The sequence below is a fragment of the Chroicocephalus ridibundus genome, chromosome 3, assembly GCF_963924245.1.
Source record: "Chroicocephalus ridibundus chromosome 3, bChrRid1.1, whole genome shotgun sequence".
Taxonomy (NCBI): Eukaryota; Metazoa; Chordata; class Aves; order Charadriiformes; family Laridae; genus Chroicocephalus; species Chroicocephalus ridibundus.
This window is the reverse complement of record NC_086286.1, coordinates 33,504,964-33,524,086: the sequence shown is the minus strand read 5'-3', so window position 1 is coordinate 33,524,086 and position 19,123 is coordinate 33,504,964. Positions and strand designations below refer to the sequence as shown.

Below are 19,123 nucleotides of genomic sequence, written 5' to 3'. Positions count from 1 at the left end.
ATTAAAGACTACCAGAGCACAGGTGCACAAACCGCTAAAGGAAGTTGCCTAGGCAGTGTTAATTCGGGCATTTCTTCCTTTTCGAATGCCTGCTTTTGTAACCCTGTTACTATTCTCCAACCATAGGTATGATTGCGCGTGCCTATGTAGCTTTTATCTACAAATGTAGCCGTAATGCTGTCTTCATGAGGTTCTTAATGACAGGTGAATGATGAGCATAGTTAAGAAACAATTTCATAGCTTCTACATCCAAATGGGGCGATTATGAACATTCGTCAAATAAAACAGACCAAAGAGTTTTACTCAAATGGATGTGATTATGTGCAATTACGGATATCCCCTCTTGTCCTCGACTAGGGGCTTTGTGTTTTCATCGCCACAGTTTAGATGGCTGCTGGTTAAACCAGTTCACACACTGCTTGACCCCTTTCAAAGCACAGTCTCATGGGACAGGGCTCAGGCTTCAAACCCTCCACACACACACACTCCAGGATCACCTTTTCCAATGCCAAAATTCAGCTTCCCTGCCTGCTGCTACCTAACCAGCCTACCATTCCTCCAGACATTACATCAAATCATAAAGCGCTTCCCACTGCAGCACGAGGCTCACGCTGCTTCACTGTCACGGCTGCATAATGCAAACAATTTCCTCTTCTCCAGCTCACTGATCCCCATTGCAGGCAGGGAGAAATCGAGGCTGTCTGAATGTCAAAGCAAATGTACACGGCTGTAATACATAGCTGAGATCCATGATGCCTCTCAGGGTTGTTTCTCTAATTAGTTGGTGGAGAGATCAGAAGAAATGACTTGAAAGAAAGCACAGCAGTGAGGGCAGGTAAGGGACTATGTCAGGAAAGGAGGGAAGATGATGCAAGGAGAAATGCAAATAAGGTTTTTTGGATGTCATGCTTCAGATAGATGCTAAATACACAATTGTAAGGCATTGGGCTATTTTATTAGGCAAGGCATTCTTATTTGACATTAGGGGAGCCCCAAACTTCAGTATAACAGGGAAAGTGTGTTCCCAAATAGCAGGTGAAAAGAGATCTCATTGCACAGAGTATCACAGGTCTGCAGTTATCCAGCTTGTACCCACAGATAGCCACTTTCCAAAGTGGTAAGGATTGTGGGGGCTAATGCCAGCCCTGCATTTTGCGTACTTATTTAAGTCAGACAGCAAGCTACCTGCTCAGAGCATCAGTTCCTGTTGCAAATCACTGCACAACACACAAAGTCATTCAACTAAATCATTCATTGAAGCCTAACTATCAAGTCCACAGGAAAACGAGGAACAGCTCATGTCTCTCAACTCCGCATTTCGCAGCCACAGAAAGATTTTGAGCTACCCTTGCTGAGAGTATGGTCCATGTTTCAAGATGTTAAAGCCAGTATGTTGGTGACAAAGCAGGTGAGATGAAAATTTACTCTGGCAGCTGGCTTACCAGCCCCAGAGCCCTCCTCTTCCCCTGCACGGCTTCTGCTGCTGCTCTTTCTGCCAAGAACTGAAGAATAGGTTAGGCTTGCACCCCATTTTTCAAGCCCCTCATCCTATCATCCAGGTTCCTGCCTTTCTGCTCTGGTTCTCTGGAGAAGCAGCAGTGTTATGAGTTATATACCTAGTACTGAATAGAGGCTGCCTTTGGGGACAAACAGTTGTCTGACCCGTGAAGTAGATCCCATGTTCCTTGGTCGACACATCAGTTTAAGTTGGCAAGACCAGAGGAGGAGGCAGCAGCCAGCAGTGTTGTAGGATTGTTTATTGACATTTCAATGCATCTGGCACGCACCAGTAATGAGCCCGAGGAATGAGGGATGTTTAAATCCAAAGCTTAAAACCAAAACCATAATGGCAATAAAAGGCAATTGGGAAAAGGAGAAATAGGGAGCAGTGCAGAGGAAAAAGGGTCAGGGGCACCTACTAAGTCAGCTTTCCCATCAGAGAAGTTGCAATGTGAACACCTACTCTGAGATGTTAACTCCTTTGGGTTGCACCAGTGAGAGGGACACCTGTAGAGTTAAAGGGTTGTTGGGACCAGCTGGGTTTCCCTCCTGCCACCCTGCGAGCAATGGCACATCTGGCCTCTTCCAACACCCCACTGTATTGCACGCTATCTCTCTGAGCCTCTCTTCCCCTGTCCTTGCTGCACTGTGGGGAGCGGCTCACCAGGAATACGAATGGTGAGTAGTGCCTCTCACTGAAATGAAATACAAAATGATCCCACGCAAGCCCAGCCCAGAGGTAATGAAAGCACCTTGTGCTGATAGCAGCTGCTGCAGAGGGAAATGTCGACGGTACTACTACTGCCAGCGATTTCTCTTAGCTGACGGCAACCCTGACCTTTGCTGTGCCCAGAGGCAATTTGTTTTCCTGGCTGCTGGAAAGCTGGAAAGTACCAAGAGACGTTACAAAAATGATGCACGCCCTGACCCTGTCTCATCATCATTTGCCATGAGATGGCTCTCTCCTGAAGGCTGCGGCTGCCAGCAGCTGTGGCACAGCTTCCCGCTGGCTCCATATGGTGACTCACGACGTGGCGTTTGGTGGGGGCTGCTTCTGTTGGACCATCTCACTGCTGAGCAAGGAACAGGGGGACTGCAGGCAGCAAGGTTCGCAGATCTCTGCTGTTCCCTTGCTGTAAAGAAAAGCAACTTTTCTTTAAACTCTGGGTAATAAACAGTGCAACATGACTCCTAAATGGCAGCTAGGAGACACTTGCACCAGACAAAGTTGGTGCCATAGGAAACAAATTTCAGTTCCCAAGAGAAATCTCTTCAAAATCAAACTGGATACCCATTCAGGTCACAGGTATGCAAGATTTCCATTGCAAATATCCTTGCAGATGATCAAATCCAGATAGTTCAAGATGCAGGAGAATGCACGATCCAGAGAACAGCTTCTGAAGCCCTGTCACTCTGACTACTGAAATCTTCAGGTACCTAGAAGCCAAAGCATAAAAATACATGTAGACAAAAATCATCACCTGAACTGACCATCTGCATAGTCTGAGGAGCTCAGAGGGCTCTTGCCACCTGGGCAAAACAGCAAGACAAACACCTCCCTTCCGCTGTTCCCAGAGAGCTGGAAGCACGCTCACTGCAGTCACCCGGTGAGGGGATTATATAGGTGTGGGTCAGCGAGAATATCCTGCATATGAGGTAAAACGTGGCTCCTGGCAGACCAGATGAAGGGGCATGAGCCGGTGCTGTGACAGAGCAGAGGGAGAGGCCCTAGCCATCCCACATTGTTCACTCAGAGAGAGGCTCCCACCCATCCACCGCCCCAGCGACACTGGAAAGCCATGAATTAGTTGCAGTGAAACACAGGAAATTCTCCTAGCTAAGGAGTGTCATGGACTGAAACAACGGCTCCATGGCTCCTGAAAAGGTGCAGAGCAGGGAGGACAATAGGAGTATGAGGAGACATAGGGGAACAGGGGCACCTGGCAGTGCCACTCGGCCCCATGGCTGTCCTCCACCATAGGACTCCAACATAGAAAAGGCTTCACCTCTTGGCTTTCCTGCCCTGACTGTACACCTTTCTCAGAAGACCTCTCACTGTTTGCCAGGAAGGATTATTATAACCAAGCCAGCTTATTGCTCACAGGCATTAAGTTTCCAGCATCACCATGCTACAGAGTGTTTCTGGAAAGCAGAGGCTCTCCCCTGACACAGTTGCCACCATCATCCCCAGTCTCATGTATAGGCACACACAGGATTGTGTGAGAACAGTCATGTTAGAAGTTCACCTAACAGAAAAAAATTAAGGAGAAAAGAGTGAAGTCAGTTTGACCAAGGTCAAATTCTTGTTCTATCTTCCCACGAAAGGTGCATAGGGTTTATTTACCATAAGTTCTACCTGGGCAGGCAGGAACACCAACAGCCATAACTGCAGTTGGAGAAATGTTTGATTAAACTTCACCTCTCCTAAAGGAATTTTGAGTCCCACAAGAGTCTTTTTAAAGTTTGGGTTTTTTTTCTTTTTCTGATACATCAGTTTTGATTGCAGGTATTGGATGGGCTGCTCAGCTGCCAGATCTATGTAAATCAGACCTTCCATGCTAAGTCAGCCTTCATCCCACTTACCAAGGAGAAATACAGTTCTGCTGGAATGACTTTAGTGTTTTTGCTTATGGAAGCAGGACTCCAGCAGTATATGAACTGCAAACCCTGCCAACACTTCCTTTCATCTCTGCTGATGCTCTTCAGCCCATGTTGTGCAGTGACCATTACTACATCTGAGTCTACTCAGCACCCTCCCCAACTCATGAGCTGGTTTCCCTGCTATGTTGGATCATATGCCTTTCCTGCACGACCAAGGTAGCTTTTGAAATGAGTTGTCCAGAGAAAAATATGTAGATCCTTCCCTTGCCACTCCCACATCATCTGTCCCGAACCTTTCCTTACAGGCCCTCGTCCCTGCAGCAACAGGGGAGATCGACACCACCTCCCTCCACGCACTTTCTCTGGCAGAGCTGAGGTAGACTTGCTGTTTCCCCCTTGGGATTAGGAGCTGGAAGTTCTCCAGGATGGTGTGGTCTTTTGTCATTAAACTGTCTCACTCATTGCACAGTAGATCCAGGCAGATCAAACACCCTTGTATTTACAGAGGGCATTGGCACACCTTTTATGTCTGCTATAAAAGCCTTTTTTTGCTTAGACATCTTCTGGGAAAGAGCATGTTTGCTTTAAACAAGGGAGCACATAATGGGAAAGTGTTGCATCACTTTCTCTTGTTTATATTCTTTTACAGAAAAAAGGTGAAAGAGGTGGTTTTTTTGAGGGATGGGTGTGTCACATTTTCCTGGACCTTTACCAAATGTCAAGTAATTGGTGAGCTTTTAAAAAAAAACCCAGTCTGCTGCCCCTTGCTGCTGATGGCCTCTTCACCCAGGGAGAGCAGTGCAGGCAGAACAGGCATCCATATTGATCCGCTCTGTGATTAAGTACTTGAGCGCTACAGAATACAGAAACAGAAGACGGGGCTGCTGTTTAATTGCTTCTAATAGTGGTGCCTGTTGGGACGAGGAACAGGCTAGGGAATGACAGGTGAGAAAAGATTTGTTAAATGAAAAAATAATGTCTGCAACATGGTGCACTTATGAACGTTGGACCTCAGCTGGAACCCACAGGACTTATATTCAAGCCCAAGGAACTGAACTCCTGAGCTACTTCAGTAAGAAACATTTGTTACCTTCCCTTCAGGGAGACTTTTTTGCATGCATCATACTCAAGGCCACCTTTTGCTTGCCAAGACCTGCCGTGGCCATGCTCCCCTTTCAAAGGATCCTGAGGGTCTCTCTGTGTCACAGTCTGCCCTGCGATGCGTGACCAAGACACAGTTCACTCTCCAACATCAAAGCAAAGAAATGACGCAGGGGAAGGGGATTTCTAAACTTCTATGCATGAATTGGGCCGCATATCTTTACAGAATAGCAGGGTCACAGCAGAACAGCGTCGTACCTCCTACAGTGAGCAAAGTAAGAGTGTGTGTCCCCAAGCCTCAGAAGAAGGAGGACATGTGCAGCCTCAGATACTCACCTAGCTACCTCACTGCATGGAAGTGCATCAGACTCCCACTGAAGCTAACAGAAGCCTGCTATCAATATCATTTTGTTTTTCACCAGTGGAGAGGAGTTTTAAAAGGGACCTAGAGGTCCCTTTTAAAAAAGAAATAATGAAATAGAGCAAAAAAAAATAAGGCTTTTGCTACTCAAAGTTTGGCTTTCTCAGTACCGATTTCAGTGCAACCTACATGGGGAAAGAAGAACCTCCCTCATCTGACAGCCTAAGGGCCAGCGCTTCGGCACAAGCACTTTATTATTCCCTGGGAACAAGATTGTCATGCAAACACAACTGCCTCCTGGAAGCTCCCAGAGCTGAGGGGGCATAAGTATTCAGCAAATAAGCACAAACCTATACATAACAAATCTGCATCTATTCAAGATGAAGCCGGGCTGCTGGCTATCCACATAATACAGCATTCATGCCTACGCAAACCACTGTCATATTGCTGGCACTTTTATGCGATGTCAGAGTCATGTACAACTAAATCTGTATAAAATCAGATAATCCGCTCCAAAGGAAAAGCATAGAAATTGAATGCAGCTTGGTGGGGGAAGGGAAAAGAAGGTTGCAGAAAAAAACGAACAGAAAACAAATGTAAGCATATTCAAAAGACTCTGGCATTCTTGTGGACTTGTAGCGGGAGAAAAAGGAAGAAATAACACCTATCCCATTTACAGTGTCTAGCCATCCGTGGTAACTTATGCTGCCTGTCACCAATTTCCCCCATTTCCTCTTGGTCAACTAAATGCTGCATCATTCCCCGTCAGACCTACATTAAAGTGGGACTGCTCTCGGTACTGATTTCTGCAATTCTTTGACCACCTTGTTTATCTTGCCCACTGCGCCCAGCAGCTCCCACCCAGGCAAGGGTGTTCCCACAGTGATCCAGTGCTTTGCTCCCACACAAGCAGCCACGACCGCGTGGATGCCTGCAGCTTAGTTTCTCATTTTCTCAGGGTCTGATTGATCTGCAAGTTGTAAGTTTATTCGGGAAAGGAGCATGGGATACTTTAATCGGGCATCAGAGATTTATGTCTGATATATCATTTCCACCGAGAGTTTTAGACTGTCCTGAGCCAGCAGCAGGTGCAGAAAAGGCTATTCTAAGTCAGGCCAAAGATGAAACTGCTCCAGTGTCTTGTCTCTAATAACTGTCAATAACTAACACGGAGGTGAACAGCATAAGAAGAGGATTAAAATAGAGTGACCCTCTCCCACTTACACTCTCCTACCTTCTGGCAATCGGCTGTTCAGAAGTTTTCTGTGACGTTATCGCTCTGTGCTTAAAAAATAGCCTGTGACAATTTCTTCTATAACTTTTTCTAACTGCATTTGATCATTTGACTGCACACAGTGCATGCAGTTTAGTGGCAGCCTAGACAAAGAGTGGTAGAGACAGCGGGATGCTGTGTCTGTACTTGAGATTTTATTCTGCGTGAGACTGAGCAGTGCGTGACGCATGCTATGCTGGCACTGGGGAGGTGAGTGGATACCTGGCAACTTCTAACTGAGGTAAAAACTGAAATTCACATGAAGTACCCAGACTGCAGATGCATTCAATTAATTTCATTAGACAAGGGATCTCCCCCAGGCTAGAAGGCTTCAAAGTGGCGGAGGAGATAAATTATCCTTCCAATTCAGACTCATGGCCATCCGCCACCTGGGAGCCTGCTTGGATTATTATTAATTTTTTCCCCCTTGGTAGCAGCAGAAAATATCTGTAAATAGATTCAGGAAGAGGGGACATTTCCAGAATGTAAAGTCCGAGCTTTCCCTTGATTGCTTTCAAACTTGACTCTTGCAAAATCCTCAATTTCCCCCTCCCTGTCCAAGACTATCAGGTTTTTCTTGATGTTTCTGAGGACTTGTTTAAAAAGACTGCCAGACATAATACTACCTCATCATTTCCTCCACTAGATGTATTACTTTTGGGGTCCAGAGTACAGTGGTTTTCACTGACCTTACAAAGAGACAGAGATAAATAGCCTTTAAGGGGAAAAGTTAGCGTTCTGTCATAAGATGACATCAAAGAGCTTGGTAAAGCACAAATTGATTTGAAGTTAGGAGGACAGCATAGATGTGGAATGACAATCAATAGCTGTAAGAAAGTATTGTTCCATTTTTCAAGACGCAGAAAAATTCACCTGCACTGATGCACAAGGTATTTCTAAACATATTTCTTCTGCAGATGGTTTAAGATCAAAACAGTGGGAAGGAAAAAAACAAGAGAGGGAGGTGTTTTTTTCAGAAGCTTCATAAACATCTTCCCATGTATTTCAGGATGAGACAAATCCTGGGGGAAAAGAGAGTGAAATTCTCATCCTATTCTGTCCCACTGACATTAAAAGAATGGGCCAGGCTAGAGCTAAGTGGCCTGACATGTTCACATCTACTCCCAGCACTGCACAAGACAGCCGGAGAACGTTCCTCGTAAGAGAGATGCGAAGAGAGACCAGGAGATCAAGCGAAGGCTGTGTCCTTGGCCTCTGTAGGACTGTGATGACCCCAGCAAGTGCTGGAGCCCAGGAGGCAGCCTGCGACAGCAGCTGCGTCTCACAAGTCTGCTGGTACTGCGCTGCAGAGGAGTCCTGCTCCCGCATCAGCAGAAGACAACAAGGCAAAGTATAGACGTTAGGGTTCATACTGCAGTGTAGAAACGCCAGAGGTGCTGGCCAGGACTGGAATACCCTGGTGCTGCTCAGTATCACAGAAAGCACTGCATGGGAGAGTTTTGCTCTTAAACATCTTGCAAATTAGGCAGATACAAAGGAAAACAAGGGGGTCTGAATATGAACAAAGTGCTCTGGGGACAGCAGACATATTCCACCTTTTCTCCCTCTTGCTGGGATAAATCTAAATACATTAGACTCTCCAGATACTGGAGGGGAGAGAAGCGTGGACACAGGGACACACGCACTTCTGGTGTTTGCCTCAACAGGTGTTCAAAGACGCCAGTCAGTAAGAGGGCTTAGAGGCAGGGCTGCTGCAAGCTCTCTCCCTGCCTTAGATAAACAAAACCAAAGCAGCCATTCTCCCTTCTTCTCAGGGCTGGTGGTACCCTACCGACCTGCTGGGCAGGAGCTGCCCCGTGCCACTGCACTGCAGGAGGCGAGCAGGGCAGCTGCCTCTGGGGTGGCCAAGCCACCTGTCCCTGCCCATTCAGTGCCTGAGAGGAGATTAATTATGTCCCTACATTCCCTGTGGGAACTGACACAAAACACAATTGTTGTGGTTTACGGTCCCCCTAACCCCATGTCCCACTTCCCCTCAAGGCTGCAAGTGTCTGATCTCCAGGGAACCTTGAAATGGGGATCAGTTTTGCACTGGTTACATGTGTGTCATATCCATGTCTTCTACATTATGATAGCACTGCAAGAATTTTGTTTAATTTTTTAATCCTATGAGCTAAATGGCTGCTGAGGACATGGGAGAGTAAAGCAGTTCCACCCTCCATGATTTTGTCAGCCCTGTACCACTGCTTTAGACTGTGCCTGAGAGGAGGTCTAACACATAGGCAGGTTCCAGAAACCGAATCGTTTGGCTGCAGGCTAAAGTGCAGAGTCCAGGAGAGAACGAAGAGGAGCACAATTAAAGTGATGACGAACAATAGGAGGGACAGTTTCCCAAGTCACAGATAGACTACACAGTAGAGGAGGATGCTACAGTACCAGGCATCAGCATCTTGCCCATCAGTCGACTTCCCTCCCACTTGTGCTCCCAGGACAGGCAGAGCCAGGTCTTCTCCTGCCAGACTGGCTGCCACTGTCGGTGTGGTCTCCCCGCACGAGGCAGGGAGAGGTGGCAGCAGTGGCTGCTGCATTCTGCCAACAGATTTGTTGTCTCCGTCCCCACCTCCCACTGGGCATCCGCATACACCCGCACATATATGAGCGCACACACACATACAAATGACGAGGATAAGCTGCCATACATTAATAGCACTATTAGTAATATGTAATAGAATTGTCAAAGCCACCCAACGCTGGCATAATAGGTAATTCTTCATCATTAACAGAAACTGTCAGCAGAACAGCTACCCGCATCCAAATGTTTAATTTTCAGACTGAGGAAGCACAAAGCTCTCCATAGGCTGCTCGGCAGGGAGGCGACCCCGTGGCCGGTATCTCTCAGAGGCATTAAGGAAGTGTCATTGGCAGAGAAAATGGCAAGTTGATATCGACCAGATCAGAGCTAATCTCCAGACCCCAAAATGAGACTGTACTAACCTGTGAAGAAGTTACAGCTGCAATAAAAATGAAAAATAATAAGCACTTTCGTTGTCAAATCCCCTCGTCCCAGTCAGGAGAGCAGCATGGCAGCACTGGGACAACTGCAGTGCCAGGTCAGCTGCCTTGAATTCTCCATGCACTTCCAGGCTGGAAAAGGAGTCAGAGAGTCCATGCTCCCTGCAGTTATCATTAATATTGCAACTGCAACTCGGGGCCCCGGCCAAGGCCCCATTCTGTTCATGTCATGGACACCACCTCAGATAAAATGCTGGAGACTCAACCAGAAGCCTCAGCAACTCAAAACACAGGCTGCTTCTACCTGAGCTCACGCAAGCCCCAGGACCTGCTCCCAGGCTGCAGCCCCGCTGCCGCGTCCATGGGGTGCCTGGCATGCAGGATGGCTCTTGCAGCATGTCCTGTGGCGAATGCTGTGGTGAAGGCTGGCAAAAGGACATCTGTTTGACCATCAGGCATGGGGTTTATCCCCACCGGAGACTGCCACCCAGGGGTGCAGTCAGAAGTGCAGTCGGGTAACAGGTGGCAGATGGGATCAGAGCAAAACAAGGAACCCTTAGCAAGATGGGCAGCAATCTTGGGGCATGCAGGAATATGGCTCTGAAAATTGAGATCATCAGTCAACACAAATGGCTGGAGTCCCTTAGCTGCTCAGCAGACAGTCACAAAATTGTTCCCAGTGCCCAGCTGGTGCTGCGTCATCAATCCACCATGAGACAGCACAGGACAAGAAAGACAATCTCTTTCTTCTCTGAAAAACCTCTGGGAGTTACGTTATCCAGAGGCACGTAACAGACATCAGGATGCAGAGTTTTTCCCAGCGTTTCCCAATGAGCAGCAGTTCAGCACAGCAGCAGGACTCCCCTTGCTGCCCTGCCCTCCTCCAGCCCCTCTAGCAGCTGTACCACCACTGTAGACATTTGTTATGGGAAATCAGAAATCAGCTGAACAGTGAGAGGGTGAAAACTCACCAGTTACAGTCTCGTGGGCTGTACTACATGAACTTTAAAAAGCAGTGTGTGACGGGGAGCAGGGCATGCCCCTGCCCCATGTTCAGTGGCCTTCCTCCCCTTTCAGAGCACCAGTGCAGCTCCCCCAGCCCTCCTGATGGGTACCGCTCTGCCTCCCCGTGCCGTGCTGGGCTGCAGTCCCTGAGCCTCCCGTCCTCTCTTCCTGACTGCTTTCTGCCTGTGACTTTCTCAGATGCCTTCTCACCCTCAACCACACACTCCCGAGCCAAAGCACAAGGAGAGTGTTGTGTTTTCTCCAATGTCTTCTGCAGTCTTTTCTCAGACACCTGGGCAAGATCATTCCCTCTCTCTTTGGGGCTCCTCTTGAGACCTTACAGTGATTTTTTTTTTCCTCATCCTATCCTTCTCTGCACTCTTTCTTCTCACTTTTAATAGTCGTTTCCTCTCCCCTCCCTTCACTTTGCTTTCTTTCCAGCTTTCTCTCCACCTCATTTCCTTCCCTGCCTTCCCACTTTTCAGCTGGGTACACAGCGGACCTCCTCTGCTCTGTTGAAATCTCTCCTGGATATGTACCAGGAAAACAGGAGACAATGAGAGGAGAAGGTAGTGCTCCTGTTTAGCTGGGGGGGGGTGGGGGGGCGGTATGGATTTTTATTTCTTCTTTTCTTAGTTTCTTCCTCCCACTCCCAGATAAAGAGAACGGCTCATATTAATGCAAGCGGGGATAAAATTAAACTGAGAATGAAAATGGCAAATATATTTACCTTACTTCTCGTAAATGCAGCTGATAGCATCACAGGATCTGCAGGATGGATTCCCAGCAGCTTCTGGGGAGGCTGGGGAGAGAAGATAAAGAAAAAGAAGAGGGGTAAGTTGTACTTAGAAATGAGAAATCACTAAATTATAGTTCCAGCTAAATACTTTCTATAAAAGCCATTTTACAGAAAAATAGATATTTGTCCAGAGAAATGTCCTTTTCTTTATGTTTTAAGGGTGTTATTGTAAAAAAAAAAAATAAATCACAACCAACAAAAACAAAAAAACGCCCAAACTACTGGGCAATTTCCAGAAGAGGAGAAGGAAAAATAAAAAAAAAAAAAGAGAAAGTGGTTGTTTTGTAAACCAAAGCATTTTAAGCTTATTGGAAGACAATACATTTCATGGCAGACACTAAAATGCTGGGTCTTTTTTATGCTGTGTGTGAAAGACATTTAAGGGTTTTGACTCATATGCTGTCCTTTAGCTATCTACAGGACCCACTTTTGCTCTCAGGACCATGCAGGTGGCTGCAGGAAGGGTGCATCCGTCGCGTTAGCAGCAAAAGCACGCTCCCGCACGCTCACCTGCCCAACTCTGGGTACCACTGTCTTTTCCCTGAGTCGTTAAGAAATGGGATCAAAACCTACTGGCAAGGAAAAGGAGGAGGACCTGCTGCATGGAAGGTGTGAAATGTTGGACAAGGGAGGTGCGAGGGCAGCCTGCGGGGCAGGCGAGAGTCCTGTACACGCTCAGGGAGCATAAGAGATAGCAAGGAAGAATGGGAGCTCCCAGTAGGCACTCACACCACAGGTCACTGATGATGGGGTACCACCGGGATGTTGGGATGGGAAGGAACAGACTGCCCAGGAAAAGACTGGCAGAATGAAAACAGAGAGAGGACTACACATAACCTGACTCTGAAGTCCCCCCCCAAAAAATATATATGAAAGAAGCCAGTCTGTGAATTTCCTTAAGTGATGCAAAGACAAAACCAAGGCTGAGGTCGTGAGAAAATGCTGCTGCACCCCATCTCGCCAAGGAGAAGCTGAAGCTTGGCTTTTTTGCGTTTACAAATTAACAGAGGCAGCAAAAGGGCAGAACTGTGGCTGGCAGCAGGCAACAATATTCATCTGGCATTAGAAACATTAGAAAAGGAGTGGAGCAGGAACAAACAGTAACCCAGGTTGTTCAAATGTTTGGGGGATTTGTTTCAAACAGTGAAGGAAGATGCTCATGGAGCCACTTTTCTGGGCTTGATTGCAATCAGCAGGTAGCTACTAGTTAAAAATCTCAGCTGGGAAGTCATCTGGGTGCAGTAATTCTGACATGCTGGCACCCTCAGTTCTTTGAAAGAGAAGCAGAACTAGCAGGAGCCCAAGGAAAATGCAGACTCTGCCTCCCAGACTCCAACAAACTCAACAACATGGCAGATAAGGTCTCCTGAGAAGGGAATTTAAGCATAGAGGAGAGCAAGAAAATTGGCAGCTACTGAGAAAGACCACATTAAAGCACAATGGCAACTTATCCTATTGTGATAGAAAGATAGGAAGCAGAATAAGAGACCATTATAGCTGTGTCAAGAGCTCTTTAGGGACCTGAAAATCAAAAAGAAATTACGGAAAAAGTGAAAACTAGACCACAAAGCTAAGGACCAGCATAAAAGAACAGCATAAAAATCAGAAATGCTAAAGCACAAAATTAATTACAATTAGTAACGGGCATAAAGCCGCAAGTAAAAATGCTAGGGTATCAGCAAAAGCAGAAAAAGAGAACATACAGGCTATTATTTAATGGGAAAAGAGGAAACAATGGCTGATATAGAGAAGGATGAAGTAGCCTGATCCATCTCTGCTTCAGGCTTCAAAACATACTTCAAAATTTAATTTGAACAAGGGGAGAGAAATGCAAACCAGAAAGAAAAATAATCTTAAGATAAATGAGATATGGTCTAATTATCAGTGTCCTCTGAAATCCTCAAGCATTGAAGGTACCAGCTGTAGAAATCTCTGATCTGTTCAGAAATCATCCCTGAAATTCATGGTATAGGAAATATCCCAGAAGACACAGGAATGGCAAATACAATATCTTTATTTAAAATAAGGCAAAAGGAGAAGATGGAAAAATGTAGACTAGTCAGTCTCCCTGGAAAAACACTAGCATGGACTATTACCTGATCGATATAAAAAAACCCAAAGGAAAACCACTTGATAAAGAACAGCTCAGCATAATGAGTTTATCAAGAAAAAAATCATTTCAGTTGTTCATTTCAACGAAAAGGATGTCAAATCAGTTGTTCATTCCAGAGAAAACTAATTTTCCTCTTTGACAAGGTAACTAGCTTCGTGGGTAAGGAAGAAGTAGTTGAAATATATGTTTTAGCAAAGCTCTTGATATTGTCCCTTACGGCCATAAGCAAACCAAGGAAGTACGGTCTACCTTAGCAGTACTTCGGTTTTTTGGACCTTTGAGCATAGCTGGCCATAAATTCCCTTGCAAACGCCGTCTGGCCTTAATTCCCTTGCAAACGCTGTCCGGCCTTACCATCAAACTTTTAATAGGAAAACATTCATAATGAAGAATGGTTCCTTGGGTTGACTGCAGACCGCGTGCTATGGCTTTTGCGGCTCATCAGCGATGCACAGGTGATGGCACGGGAGTCACTGGCCTAGATGAAATTGACTGTCAGTGCCACCAGGTAGGAAAAAAAACTCAAACAGACAAAGCGTCAGTGATTAACTACCAGTTTAAGATTTCATCTGGATCCCAAAAGAATCTGCCCCAGCCCTGGATCTGTTCCAGTTCCTCATCAGTAACTCGAACAAAGGAAGAGAGTGTGCCTTATAAAACCTGCAGATCACTCCAACGTAAGAGCACATTTGGAGAACAGGACCTGAATTCAAAATAATCTCAATAAATTGGAGAAATAGTCTGAAATCAACAAGCCACAATTTAATAAAGCCTTCAACAAGATATGAAACTAGGAAAAAAAGAAAGGAAATGCTGAGACATCAGCTAGGGAATAACTGATAAATTAGAAGCATGTATTTCAGGATGCAGTGAAATGCAAACTCAAGGTGAATCCGGTCTCATTTTGGCAACTCTTACTCAGTGTCGTCTGCAAAAATCATGAGGAAATCTCTCTGTGCTAATCCACCCCAGTGAGGGGTGGGCTGGTGTCTGGTATCCAGGTCTGTGCACCAGACATGAAGATCAAAGCAGATGGAAACACAGAAGACAGCTGCAAGAAAGACAAAAGCTAAGGAAGCACGGCACCACAGGAGATGGTGAAGGACACAGCATTGTTTGGCCTGGAAAACAGGAAAGGTACTTGTTAGAAAAAGTTGTTAGAAATAGGTTTCCAATGGAAATTGACCTCTTTTTTTCCCTTTGGGGGGTTTTGATGTTTAAAATATAAATTTAAAAAAAAAATACATTCTTTCATCATATCTGTTTTAGAGCTTAGTGGAGGGTTGGATTCCTCCTCTATTATTTTCCCTCACCCTACTGAGGAAAAAATATGGGATGATGAAAATGAAAAGAGCAGGTGAACAGGAGAGAGAAAAGTCACAAAGTTAGAACTAAAAACTTGTTATCTTGTCAATTTTCAAAGGTGGCTGTTAAACAATAAAAGATAAAATCAAAATAATTGTTATTTCCTCTTAATTAAAAAAAAAAACATGAAAGAAATGGGAATACTTTCTATTATTTTCTATGAAGGCATAACTGGGTATTTTCCACCAACTCTGGATGCTTTAGCCCTTCAGCTGCCTCAAGAGCTAAGATTATCCACCTCTGCCACCAAAGAGAACTGCAGGTATGACAGGTCCCTCCCCATGACACTCTCCTCTCTGCTTCCTCCCAACGCAGGCTGAGACTATGTCGGCAGTACCACAGTAGGGATTTTTTTGTGTTGCTCTGTATTGACTTGGCCACCCTATTAGCAACAATATAGTTCCTCATCGGAGCTAATGCATCATCTTTGATCATCCTCCTAGTTTACATTTCTCATGTCTTTTATTCACATCTCACAACCCTCATTATTATACACATTTCCAAACTTTCATCTCCCAAAGGGCAGAGAGGGAATAACAGGGAAGCTGGAATTTAACAAGATTTGGCACTAAGCTTTGATTTATTGAATCAAAGACCAGGGGGAAGGAGCACAGAGAAAGGAAAGGGCAGGAGAGGAGTAGCGCACAACAATAATTTGCAAAGATCTTAGGTGCCAGCAAAACCGTGATTGTTAACAACCAGCTGCTTTCTGCAGTGCGATGGTGAGGCGAAGTCCCTCCAGCCTCTCTGCCCCACAACTTCCCCTGGCACATGGAGGCAGGCAAGCAGCTGAGATGGAGCCCAGCCAGCAGCTCGAGGGCTGTCACCCTTCCTATGTGCAGATACGGACACCCCCTTGGAAGGTTTCCCCTGCCCAGGTTCAGGAAGGTTGGGCTATTTCTCGCCCCCTCCACCACGTCTCTCTGTGGGGTGACACTGCAGGCACAGCCTGGCTCGGTCTCCCTCTCATCCCACCTCCCTACTCAGCTGTGTGGGAAAACTACTGACCTCTTGCCCCTCCTGCCATGTCCCCCCTTTGCCTAAAAAAGCAGCTCCATTGGTCAACAAGAGCAAGGTCAGCCCAAGGGGAGGGAGCCCTGGTGCACCCCAACACCAGCTGCGCCACAGATGCACAAGGGGTGCTCAGATGGGACAAGAGAGGATAGCTGGTCTCCACCACCCTCCTCCCACTGCCCAGCAAGGTTGCTGCTGGCCCTGAACAGCTGAAGATGGTGGTTTTGACATAAGTCCGTCCTCCAGAAGCGTGCCAGAACAGCAACGTTTAAGGTCCTGTGCAAACCTCCTACTCCTCTCCTGATAGGAGCCGTTGCTCCCCACAAAAGATTATCTCCAGCATCGCTGGCTTCGGTCACCCCTTCCACAGATGAAGGATGCCAAAACTGAGCTGCCCTTTGAAGTGCTGCCTGCTCCAGCTAAATGAACAACAAAACTGCCCAACAGTTTGCAGTTGTGAGGACAGAGGGGGCAGCTACTAGGCGCTCACTGAGGAGTCACGAAGGGACACAACCCTATTGCTCCCCATTGCACAGCTATCTGCCATGAAAAAATAATAATGCCTCCTTCTGCAAGAGCCCTCTAGCTGTTGGCACCTGCAGATACACAAAATGCTTTGGAAAATACAGACACATTTCCCAATTTACAAATTGTTACCGAGAGCATTGGAGGTGCAGGCAACCAGCCTGCACGGTCAAAGAAGGCAGAAGTCAGCATAAATTTATCAAAAGCTTTGAGACCCTCTGTGCAAATGTACTAACCATATGCAAAACAGAAAGGATAGACTGAGCACGGGAAGAGATGGCATTACTGCTGCTTGTGTTGTATCTGTTTACTGGATAAACAAAGGACTCCTGTAGATAAACCAAAGATTTTGAGTCTAGCACTTTTCCCACTGCCAGATTTAGAGATAAACACACAGATGAAAAGGGTTTCTTAGAATAAGCTGGACTGTTTTGGCTTTTGGCACTGGAAATGAGAGAGATTTGTGTCAGTGGGGCTCCAGAGTACATTAATCCTTTATAAATGTTTTTTAAATAATACATGTGCCCTGAAAGAACATGTGAGGACTGCCTTATTAAACTGAGATCTAAATTTAAAGGCATATTTGGGGAAAGGCATCATTTATTAAACCGTTGCCAACACCTTCCAGTCGTGCAGGACGCCTGTAGCACAAACATCCCCTTCCTGCCCTGCTGGGTCCCTCGCCAGCCCCAGCGAAGCCTGCGCTACTCTGCTGAAGCAGAAGGGCAGGGAGCTGCATGGCCCCCGGCCACTGGGATGGTCTTCCCGTGGCCACTGCCAGGCCAGACCAGTGTCCCCAGCACAGGGAGCTCCTGCCAAGCCTCCCTGCCCAAGGGCTTGGTGAAGACCACAGCAGCAAGGGAGAGAGAGAGCAGCAACCTGTGAAGTCCTTGCTTCCCCCAACAGAAAGCCAGTATCTGACAAAGCGTCTATTAAGACATCCCTGTGACTTTTGCCATGACTTTTATAGACATCAGTTTTGGCTTCTGAACTTCTGAGCTAGCAAACTCTGTAAAACACGCTTGCTTTAAGCACCTGGACAATTTCCATGCTTAAGGCAAACTCACAGTAAGTGTTGTGCTCTGTCAGGGACCTGTTGACCTACCTTCAGAAGCAGAAACCTGTATGTCCAGAAGCTGGGGTCTCCGGACCGACCCTACCATCCATCGCAGGCCCCAGGCAGGTGCTGGGCTGATCTCTTGTAGGTGACTCCAAAACCAAAGTTTGGTCCTGACAGCACTGTTCTGCCCAGATGAGTTCATTGATGCCTGATTTCATCTTTTCCAGGGCACAGGTGTGTACACATGGGGCTGTGTCTGTGCACCTCAGGTCTGATCTGCAAACATGTCTGCTTTTCAGGTATGGAGTCTTCCTCTCCCTCACTGTGGTTGCGGGGTCCTTTAGCAAAAGGGGATGAGGACTACCTGCAAATACCTTTAATACACTTGTGCTTTAAAGAAGCCCCAGAGCGGCAAAGGTTGATTAAGATCTGGTACCCTTGGGAATTAATCTAGATGGAGATGTGGATCTTCTAACCACTGCTAACCCACACTGGCCCTTCCCCTTTAGTTCTGGCATGACCATCAGGAACACCAGCCTCCTTTTCCTAGAGAAGAAGCCTCTGGGCAGAGGGTGCATTTGGGCTGCTCCAAGTGCTTAGGCTTCAACCTCACTGTACTGGAAGATGCACTATCCCTGTTTTATTCTCCAGAGGAGATCAGAGCAGTTAGCACCCGTCCTCCCTCCATGAGGCCATGGCAGGGTAGGGAGCAGAGCATCAGTGATGTGAGTTGCAGACCTGAACCCCTACCTCCTCCCCTTGGACCGCCACAGGGTCCATCTGGCCTGGGGCTTGCTGCCGGCACCAGGCATCCTGGTTTACCTGCTCAGCGACAACAGTTTTGACAGCCTTTATTATCAGGCAAACAACATCAAGGCCCAACAAAAGCATCAAAAAATAGAGACAGAAAAAGAGAAATTCCTGACATGGCCTAATTTGAGGTCTAACACCAAACAGGTCTGCAATAAATTGGAAATTTTCTTCACATCGCAGAGATCAATAAATGTAATTATTTGGACTTAAACCTCATGAATTCTGAAGAGCTTCTTGGATTACTTGGAGAATAAGTGCTATTTTATACGATGTCAAAGCTGATCAGAATAACAACGCTCACAGCAAAGACCCCATCAGTGGGAATGAAACCTTACAGTTCCTCACTATGCCTCGCTCTTCTTAAAGGAACATTGCCAGGGCAGAAATCACGTTAAAAGAATTGTTGCCTCCTCTCTGGAGCTGTTAACAAAGCAAGCTGGGCTTGTAAACCTCTCTTCGTTCCAGTATCCATCTCTGATCTTAAACCTAACACATTCTTCAAATTTCATTTGTTTTCCTCAGTGACACCGGCTGTTCAGGCTTATGCTTTCTTTAAGATGGATGGTGAAGTTAGACAGGACGGGCTGTCAGAGATGGGGCCCAAATCCAAAGCATATTTC

At 46.4% G+C, this 19,123-nt stretch overlaps 1 long non-coding RNA gene across 1 annotated transcript; it reads right to left on the bottom strand.

Annotated features, from left to right (window-relative positions):
- Positions 1-2,787: 2,787 nt before the first annotated feature.
- Positions 2,788-18,534, bottom strand: LOC134513810 (uncharacterized). Its single transcript, XR_010070517.1, has 3 exons — positions 17,736-18,534; positions 11,545-11,616; positions 2,788-2,937 (listed from the first exon to the last, which is right to left on the bottom strand). It is a non-coding gene; the product is annotated as an uncharacterized LOC134513810 (long non-coding RNA).
- Positions 18,535-19,123: the final 589 nt, after the last annotated feature.